Source organism: Thunnus albacares, chromosome 24 (genome assembly GCF_914725855.1).
Source record: "Thunnus albacares chromosome 24, fThuAlb1.1, whole genome shotgun sequence".
NCBI lineage: Eukaryota > Metazoa > Chordata > Actinopteri > Scombriformes > Scombridae > Thunnus > Thunnus albacares.
Window position 1 is genome coordinate 20,000,334 of NC_058129.1, and position 11,060 is coordinate 20,011,393.

At 38.9% G+C, this 11,060-nt stretch overlaps 1 protein-coding gene across 1 annotated transcript in view; it reads right to left on the reverse strand.

Annotated features, from left to right (window-relative positions):
- Positions 1–11,060, reverse strand: part of LOC122976060 (NLR family CARD domain-containing protein 3-like) — a 395,924-nt gene that overhangs the window by 80,728 nt on the left and 304,136 nt on the right. The window lies entirely within an intron of this gene.

Sequence of the window (11,060 nt, forward strand, 5' to 3'; positions counted from 1 at the left end):
AATATTCCATCAGTGATGCAAACTGGATGAATAGCGCCCCCTACAAAATTTCAGCAAAGCAGCCACAGCAGCAGGCAAAATAGTGGACAAAGGAAGTGATGTTTATCTCCTTCTTGCACTGTCTGAAATCAGCCCGGGTCTGACGACATCTACACGCCCGTGACAGAAGCCTTCGATTGTACCGCAGCCTGACGTGCACAGAAGGGCGAGGGCCTGTTCAACACTGCTTGCAGCTTTAATATTGTTTTATTTTACTCTAACCAATCAGTAACAAGTTAATGCAAGAAAAAAAGAAATATGTTGATTGTCTCCATTCTTAATGTACCCCCCATAAATGTAACAGACTCTAAACACTGATTGATATGTAACCCACATTTTTTGAGTCATTGTTGTAGTTTGACTAAAAGTCCAGAGGGTGGCGGTAAGCGCCTGCAGTACGGGCTGTTGTCAGAAACGATGCAGGAGAAAGAAGGTGGGGAGTAAGAGAGACACAAACAAGCGAACGGAGTTCAGTATGTGTGCAAGCCAGCGAGTGAAAGAGAGGAAAAGTTGTTGTATTTGTTGAAATCAGTGTTAAAGTTGTCCAGAAGAGACTTACCTCGTTCCGGGATATTATTGATTAGCAGAGGATGAAGGAGGATCGCTATTAGATGTGTTTTTGATGACTATTCTATTCAGTGCTAGCTTAAAAATCCATGTTAGCTCATGCTCACTTTATGACGGTGGATGAAAAAAAACAAACAAACGGAGAAACGTGTTGTTTTTAACTTAAACACAAGCACTGTAAAAATGTGTGATGTGCATTTTCTGACTGATATGAGATGTGAGATATTATTGCTGGCAGAAATCATTGTCTTGTGAATTTTATTTTCCATTCATGAGCATGTTTTTATGTTGATTCTGTGAACATTTAAGCCAGTAATAAGCTGATAAAAGGTTAGAAAATAAGCATAAGATCTTGATAAATGTGCTACTAAAAGGAGAATTTGACATGAAGTGAAGTGAACTTGTACGGTGTGCAGGTTGGTGTTTTTGATGATGGATTTTCTGAGAGAGGACTCCAGCAGGCGGGAGGTTTATCACCGACCACGGCTGTCGCGTCTGGGAGAGTCAGAGCCAAGACGCTGCTAGACTTGGACGATCCAGATCTCTGGATTACAGATAAGCTTCAGCAAAATACACAAAAGAGAAAAACAGGAACTGAACTGAACAAAACTTTCAAGGAAACTAAACTATTCGCATCTGAGGACACAAAGAAGGACTATAAAATGATATTGAACCGAATGTGATACTACCAGGCTATTAACAAAAAGACTTATTTCATTTATGAATTGATTTATATATTTATGTGGTTTAATATTTGAAGAGCTCTGGAAAAAGGGAATACATTTAATTTGGTCTATTGTTTTATTTTGAAGGGGTATATATATTTATTTATTTTATTATTGATAAAATCTAAGAAATGTGACAAATAAACTCTTTGTCTCTATTTTCACTAGTTGACCTTGTGTTTTACTGATCATCCTCCTTAAAGGGCCGATACGTAAGATATTGGTGTAGCTATTTATTTGACACTTAGCCCAATTCATAGCAAGTAGTGGTTACAATGTGATTTTATAAAAACTCATATTTTAGTATTTGAAAGAAACAGATTTCCAAGTCTTTGATGAGAAGTGAAGATGTTTTAAAAGTTTTGTGATTTAGAGTTGAAATTAGTTCAGACATCAGCTTCTTTTTGCAAACAAGAGAGGAAAAACTCTTCAAGACATTCTGGTCTCTTCAGATGTGAGAAGCTGCCCAGAAGTCCATGATAAGCTGAATTCTCCTTGTTATTCATGCGTTTATTGCAACAACACAAGCTGCACTAAAGAGTTGAGACATCCTCATTCAGCTCAGACCTTTAATGTAAAGGGATGTATAACTGTGCCACCAGTCAGGTGTTTATATGCTGAAATGTCCATGTGCTTGATGTTTGTGTTGAAGACAAAAGCACCGTTGAAAATTCAGATTTCACAACACAAAAACACTATTAGGAGACAGGATCCAACTTCTCCTGCAGCAAAACATTTTCTACAACACAGACACACAATTTCTAGTCTTCACTTCCAAGACTTTGAGAAAGTGAGCTGCAATAAGCGAGGTGGCTTCTGGATCTGTTGCTTCTGAAACGTTGTGGAAACATAAATGAAACACACTACGGCCACATGGACTGAATGAAGAGCTGCACTTCAACTCTTATTATTTAGCTTTGATACAATTTGTGTGAAATTCATTTGAGGTTTGCTGTTTTGGCTGGATTGATGTGTTTGAACTGAACCACCAGATGGCGCCATAATGTGTAAAGCAAACACAGGTAAGAATGCAGGTGACACAGATGAGGCCTGATTAGCAAATGATGTGATGATCCTATAGGATGGTTTGAAGCCAGTATTCCTGTTTGACCCTGATGAAGGCGTAAGTCCAAACGTTGGCTTTGATTCAGCACCATGATGTTTAAATAAAGTCTGGAAAGCTTTTCTACTCACATTCTGTGCTTTATGAAAATATACATGACAATAAACTATGTTGAGGGAAAAACAATGGCAGGAGCACAAGATATTTAATGATCCAATGAGACAGACTCATTCAAAGAATGACATCATAGTAGCAGGCTCTGCAAATGGAAACAGTTGTCTCTCTCAAAACTACGTAGTGCACCTTTAAATAAACTGCATATGATCACAGTCATTTAGTTTGGTTGTGGGTTTTTCCAGGGAGCCCACAGAGACACGAGTGGACTCCAAGGCTGGAAAAACACTGACTTACCCGACCTGATTCCAGTAGGAAGTATATGATGTATCCACCTTTTAAATGCAGGATGTGAAATATTGATCCACAAAGCTGATGTTGGCAGTGTCCAGATACAGGCCTGCTGCCACCCACATCCTGATCATGTTTCACATATTGGCCCTCAGGGTTGGTAGATTTCAATGGTCTTCACAGCACACACAAAGTAAAGCATCACATGCTGCACATCACACAAGAACGGCATCTGACATCTGTCCAAAGATGTTCAACATTTATATTAGTTTCAAGCCCAAAGAATAAAGCTAAATACATGCTGTTGACTATTGTGGAGGCTCTGCTCTTTTACATCCCATAATCCCATGAATGAGCAGCAGGAAGGCAGTTGCAGCTGGCTTTGTAATCCACAAAGAGTCCATCAAAAACAATCCCCAAAATAATTCACTACAGTCACTAAACAAAGACAAACACTCACTTATTAAATGCAGTTTTTAACACAGTTGCACATAATTGTGTTTTTCTCACCTTCAGAAACCACGTGGCTCAAACACATTTGATTTGTGTAGATCACATTCCTACAAAAACAATATTGATTGTTTTCCAATATTCTAAACAGATTGAAACAGTCTGAGGAAGCGCAGAAGTCATGTGATGTGTTCATTTCAGGTCAGGTGACTTGCACAGTGCAGGGCTTCTATGTTTCATAATGGTCCCTGTTCCCAGGAGAGCATTTGGTGAAATACCTGTCAGAGTACAGGTGTGTTCCTCTCGCCTGATCTTCAACAATCTGCCTCCACTCACTGAACCAGCTGGAACCGGGACCCTCGTCTTCCAGTTAAGTAAGCAATACTCATAAAAACACTGTCAAATAACTGAAGTGCAGACATCATGAAAACCAAACAGCACATTTTAAATATGAATGAAAAATGTTACAACAAATATATATATGTGGAGAAATGTTTCCAAAAAACAACAGTAGAGGACAAAAAGACAATATAGTCAACAGAAAGAGATTCATATCAATGTCACTTTAATTTCTGCTGATAATGTTTTTGTTATACCAGTTTAATGTTCACTAACTGGGGAACCAGATGCACAAATGTGGTTGTATTTTCTGAGTAAGGTGTTACTGAGCTTTAGGTTTGATTCCGCAAAGGAGGATGAATGATGATCATATGATGTCAATGGTTGCATGTGGATTCTGTCCCTCCATTACTGCGGCGCTGAAAATGAAAATACTGTATCAAATCTTACAGTCGCCTTCTGTTAACATCTGTTCTTGGTTTAGGCTCCAAAAAGCATGAAAATGTGCAGTATTTGAGTGTATTTTTGCAGCAGTTTCTTACAGCGTACAGTAATGTTACCTCAGAGAAACTGCTGCTGTTCCTGTAGTCACTGCTTTCCTCAACACTGAAGAGGAAAACTTGTTCTGCACAGTCGGACCTGTTGCTGCCAGACTCTGAAAATCTACAAGTGTCCACGGATGAGAGTGATCCCAGCGTTTACAGCGTTCATCCACATGGTCGTCATGGAGACAACTGGAAGAAAAGAGCGAGGCCGGCTGGATCAAACGTTCAGCTTATATGAATAAACTGACTGACTGACAATGCTGCTCACACAGTGATGCATCATTATTAACAATCTAATAATGTCATATATATCAGTCAGTTTCCTGCTTCATTCATATGTTTACATTTGATTCTTTCTTTGCTGATGATACTTTTACCTCAGTAGGAACATTCACTGGTAATGAAGTATGGTCACAGTGTAGTTTTACCACTTTTACTGGAGTGAAAGATCCAAATATTTCTTCCATCACTTTCAAATCCTCGGTAACCCTGAAGGACTTTGTGTCCTTCGTAACAGCCTGATACCATCAAAACACAAGAACATGATATGATCTTAGGTAAGAGATTCTACAGCTCTCAACTACACAGTTAAAGTCATGAAATGAAAAATGCTTTTTAACCCTTTTAGATCACATCCGCTCATATTGTGCACCTATTTAACAATATATGACAAAAAAATACAAAAAGCCAATTTCTTTGTGTTATTATATCAAAATCCAATCATGTTTTCTTCCTGTAAAACAAAATCTGACGTGTGCTTATGTTAGCTTGAACCGACCAGTTCCAACCAATAATATCATGACATCCACCCATCAATCAATCAGATTCATTATGACACGCCCACTTTTCAATGCTCCAATCAGATTCCTCCCAACCTGAAACCTGAAGATGTGCTGCTCTGAACGTTTCAGTGACCACTTCCTGTTACTGCTGGCCAATCACAGCCCTGCTTGTTATTAGACGTGTTTCAGTAACAGGAAGTTGATGATCACCTCCAACCAATCAGGTGCATCTGTATGAGGACATGTGAGCGTTTAGTTTCAGGGTGATGATTGATCCTTTCATCAGCTGTGATCGTCGACAGATCATTGCTCTCAACCTGCAGCAGAGTCCCTACTTCCTGTGTGAGTGATTTTCTTACAGTCGACTGTGTTAAGTTCAGTTTATTTGATTATTTATTGGAACTGCAACATACAATTATGCACAGGCAGCAGTTCACTGTATTTAGTGTTTGTAGAGAAACGCTCATTTACAACAGCTGTCCACAGGAGGCTTTTTTACAAAGTTAAAAAGAAAGAAAATCAAACTCCAGGTGTGTCTATACAGGGGTGTTAGGTGTGAGAGCAGTGTTGTTTCTCTTTCAGCCATGATTTAACACCTCTGTTGAAAACATTAACATTGTGTTGCATTTTCAGCTCCATAGTTTTGCTCCTTTAACAGAAAAGACTGATTGTCCAGATGAGGTTTTGTGCAATGTGACAGTTAGTGTTTGTTGAGGCTCGTGTGCTGACTCTGCTGGAGTGCTGCTGTCTTCTAACAAACTGTGTGAGGAAGTAGCTGCTAACCGACCAATCGGAGCTAAAACAGCAGTAAAACTATATTTATACTAAACTTATATTGATATACATGTTTATATGTGGGGATTTCACAGAGCTTCAGTTACAAATGAGAGAATCAAAGTAAATACAGTTGTCATTTCAGTTTGAGCCTCTTTAGTTTGTTGTTTTTAGGCGTTTCTATTTGTTAACATTGGTCTGTGCATCCATCTCACACTGAAGGGTTACTCACACATCCACAGAGTCAGAAGAATAGTTTGACTTTACTCGTCTCTCCAAGCAGACATGAATAATCCTCCTTTTACACAGCAAGAATGCATCTTACAAAGGAAATCCTTCTGTACAACAAACAAATATATCATCCAAACAACTGTTGTTGTTGCAGCTGAAATATCAGCTTGTCTAGTTGGGTGAGAAAGGAAACAACTGCCTTTAATAAATCACTAAAGCTTATGCATACGGGCTCCCTGAGCTCTGCAGCAAGAGAGGAGCACATTAAACAGATCACACAGACACTTTAGACTTTCAGCCTCCACCCAACACAACCATCAACACAAGCAGCTCACGTGCAATTACACTTCTCTATCTGCACTGTTTCCTGGTGGATAATCAATAACTACATATATGGTGTCATGTCTGTCTTGTGCAGCTTCCTGTTCTTGCATTCAGTTCCTCTTTCCAACCGTCATTTCTTTAGAATCACTTCATGTAAACGTTTCTATTCTTTCCTAACAGATGAGAAACTCATTTCATCTACACGAGACAAAGTGCACGATCTTTACTTAAAACAGAACAATGTGCTTCAAGCATATAAAATGTCATAGATAAGGTCAAGAGTGCAAATTGATCAGTTGAATACACTTCTACACTGGATCAATCATCAGAGTATTAATACAATAATAGAGTCATTTCTCCTCTAATATCAGTTTTTCTTCCTCACTGGAATCCAAATATTCCAAAAGGTCCAAATTAAGGGTCAAAAAGCTGCATGGAGCCAAACTAACAGCAGGACGACCTGCTTCCTTCACTAACTGCTGACTCATCAGCTTTTTACATCTGACTTCTGCACTGCAAAAAAGGAAATTCAAGAAAGTTCTAATATCTTATTTTAGGATGATTAAAACTTATTGTTTCTCCTCAAAGACAAATACTCCTGTCAGGCAGCATCTGCACTGCAGGTTATTAGACTTGTTTCAAGGTAACTGCTCTTCATTTGTCTTAGTAAGGTACTCAGTCTATTTTCAGCTCCAGCTGACAAGAAACAAGTCTGAAAAGTGGATTCAAAGTGTTTAAGACGCCACAACTCATAAACTCATAAACTGAGGCGACTTTACAGACAAATAATCTGGTTTCAAGCATCTTTAACTTGAATTTCTGACAGTTCATTTCTAATATGAAGACAAACAGGCTTAAATCTGATTTTAAAACTAGTTTTAAGGTTAGATCATGTTTGATAGCGGCTACATTTTTATGCTCGTTTCAAGAAAACTTCTTAAGTCATTTTTGGCAGATTTTCTTGTTGAAATGATCAAATTTCGCTAGTTCACAGAATATTTAGTAGCGTTTCCAGTAGGGGAGTTTTTACAGTGTAGATTCTAACGCTAGGAGGCGACTTTACCAGTAATTACCCAGTAACACCAGCAAACAATTCACAATCAGTCAACAATGATCTGAATATAGAATCATTCATTTACAGCAATAATACAGAACATTATGATGACATTTGGCTTTTACAACAGTCTTCAGTCCATGAAGGCAGCAGACAGTTCAGACAGACGGATTTAGTGAAGCAGTTACAGACAAACGTTCACTTCTTTATCATCTTTTTATTGGTTTTACTCAGGCAGAGGAAGTTCAGGAGGACAACATCAATAAATAAATAACAAGTGTGTAATGGAGGAGGAAAACAAGAACCCGGACAACTAGACCACCGGACTCATCCACCGACACCGAGGACCTGAACACCACCGACATACAGGTCAGTGTGCTCCAATCTATCAATAAACAACTGGATGGTGCTTCCACCAGGAGATTAACCTCACTGTCCTGAGCTCCACACCTTTCACACAACTTTCTATTAAGATGTTGCTTTAACTCATGGGTGTAGATTTGGGTGAGGAAGGCGTTGCTGGATTGTCCCAACCAATATTTTCACTGATCTCTAACAATCAAGCTGTTTTAACTAAACGTAATATTAACAGTAAGATCTCTGCAGAGTTGACAGGTTTGTGTGTTTTCTGCAACAAGAGTGATATTATGATAAAGAGTGAAAGAGCAGGATATGGAGGATACTGGACCTGATGATCTGGCAACCCTCAACTTCAAGCTGTACACATTGTTGACTAACAGCAGCAGCAGCATTAGTGGAGTCAGTGAGGTGGAGAATCTGAAGCAGTTAGTGTTTATAGTTTAAATGTTCCAAACATCACAAAATCAAAACGACTTTACTGGACAAAACTAAGATCATTTGATATTATATTTAATTTCAGGCGTTAGGTGTTGTTTGCTAATTTGTGATTATTGCACAGACATGTTGTTTAATTAAAAGAAGGAATGAAAGAAGGACATAATCTCAGTTGAGGTTTGAAAACCTATAGCAGCGAGTTACAGAGCAGCACATTACCTACAGGTTTCTACACATTTATTGTGACAGTCTATGATATGTTCATTTTAAATGTTAGTTTTAGTCTGAGATTTATAGTTAAGTAGTCGATCAATAAAATAAAATGTAGATCAGAGAAAACATCATGATACAGTCCAGTTTCAGGTCAGTCAGTAAATGCATATTGAGTAAAGTAAACATTTAGCAGAGTCAGGCTCTTTATGTGTGTGTGAACATGTTTCTATGAAAGAGAAAAGAGTGATAGAGAGCAAGTACACACACACAATTATTTACACCGTCCAACATCAAATGTCCCTACCAGAGTTAAACCAAACCTACGCCCTCGCTTTAACTACTGTTATAAATGATCATGTGATGTTTCCAACTAGTTTGATGGTGTAAAAGTAGAACTTCTTACCTTTATGACCATATATCGTTTTAATCATTGATTATATATATATTCATCCACTGGGTCCATTATTGTTTGAATTGTTCTGTCATGATGGAGTGAAGGCAGGAGGACCCAAGTACAAGAGACGGCAGGCAGACAGGATCTAAAGCACAGATATTTATTGAAATTTAACAACAACTGCAGCTCAGGAACAGGCAGAATGAACAGACTATTCAACAAAGACTGAACTGAAAACTGGACTTAAATACAGACAGAACTAACAGAACATACAGGTGACAAGGCAGGAGAACAGGAAGGGAGCCGATTGGCTGGGAGAACAAATGGAACAGGGGAGGCTGATGCAGGACAGGTGTGGAGGGAAAAGCAGGCTGGGGAGGAGTACAGGAACACAGGAGGGACACACAGAGCAAACAGACAATCAAAACCCAGAAAACACAATGAGACCAGACAGGACTGTGACAGGACAATGACAATATGTGTCAGTGGTTTCACCACACACTCAATAATATTTAACCATAGTCAGTCAATTCCATCCCAGTCTGTAGACTTGTTACTCTTAAATGTTTTAACAATGTCAATCATTTCATCTGTTCCCCTTATTAACATGGATTGTTTATTTACATTAACAGTTTTACTTTCCACATCATCTTTACTGCTAGGCTTAATAATCTCCTTGAGCTAAATTAGGTCCAATATTAACAATAAATCATTAAATTCATCTGCAGCTAAATCCATTTCATTAATAGTTGTATTGTGCTTTGTCAGGAAATAGGTTGGGTAACCTGCTTTTCCAGTTCTATTTTTAATAATATCAATCAATACTTCAGTGTTAGTAATCCAGAAAATTAATTGTTTAATTGTTAATCAAATACAGATTTTTGTCATACCTTTCAGATCTTAGCAGGACAAAAGATGGCGACACCTACAAAGGTCCTCTTGGAGTGTTTGGAGGATTTGCGAGCTGATGACTTTAAAAAATTCAAGTGGTACCTGTGTCAGCGTGGGGAGCTTGAAGGCTTCAAAGCAATCCCAAAGAGTCAACTGGAGAATAAAGACAGAACGGACACAGTGGATCTGATGGTCGAGAACTACTGTAAAGACACTATTAAAGTGACTAGAATGATTTTGGGGAAGATCAATAGGAATGATCTATTGGAGCGTTTGTCAAACACCATCTCAGAACCTTCAGGTAAGTCATGGAAAGATTAAAAATGTGATGTTACAAAGATATTTAGAAGTGCTCAGTCAACAGTCAGTGGACTTGTTTTAGATTCTTCAAAGTGTTTCTTCTCTCATCCAAAAGTCTTCTTTAGTTCTGACTGACTGGTGGGACGTCACTGGTGTTTAACCTCTGCAGGGCTGTTTACACCTTAAAGCTGTGTTAAGACACAACACAAAGAAAATTTTCACCTTGTGTTACTCGCACAAATTTTACGGTAGGATCATTTGTGCTTATTTGGCCCAACAACCAAGATACCAACTGTACATTAGCTGTTAGCCAGCTAGCAATAGACACGCCAACCATGTCTTTGGGAGTGTGCCTCTGTGTGTTTGTGTTTAGTTCAGCCTCTGACTGAACTCAGAACTCAGCAGGAACTCTGGTTCTTTCTATTATTTCCCTCCAGTTTCTCTAGTTTTTCTCTCTCCTCTCTGTACGTTCATGAAGTACATTCATAAAGCCCAGCGATACACGCTGCATGAAAAATTCACTTTGTGTTCTGTCTGAACTCACCATTATTAAGCCACATGTGGGTCATTATTCCATCTGCCTGTCAGTCCTTATAGTCCCATGAGTCCAGGTGTGAATGGTTCTTAAGGCTTCAGTGTGCTCCAGCTGAAGCACTTGTTGGATAGTCAGACCTCCTCAAGAGGGCGAAGTCCAACAATTTGTGTTGAACTCCTCCAAAACCAACAATCACATCCACTTTACGCCCTGATTGGTCAACTGTGTGGAGTTGTGACAGAAGGCAGAGTATATTGTATACTGAAACTAATTTCCCTGTAATGTTTGTCTAAACTCATGTCCTGTATTATTAATTCCTGCGTTAAACCAGCTGTTGCATTCCTTCCTCTGAGAGAACCTGAACTTGGATTAAGTATCATTTAGGTTCAGCAGCTCATCCTCAAAGTGAGGGGAGAACAGTGGAAACACAAGCAGAACTAGTAACAATGGATACACATTGAGTTCCTGTAGTTGAAACAGCATATGTTACCTTTGGACACCAACCAGGCTAGCTGTTTCCCCTTGTTCCCAGTCTTTGTGTTGCAGGCCGTCATAGAGCAAGGCGGAGACATGATAACTGTTTAAAGTCAGGAATAAAGGTGAACATTCCCAGGAAGTGTCTTCTGGAGGGGAT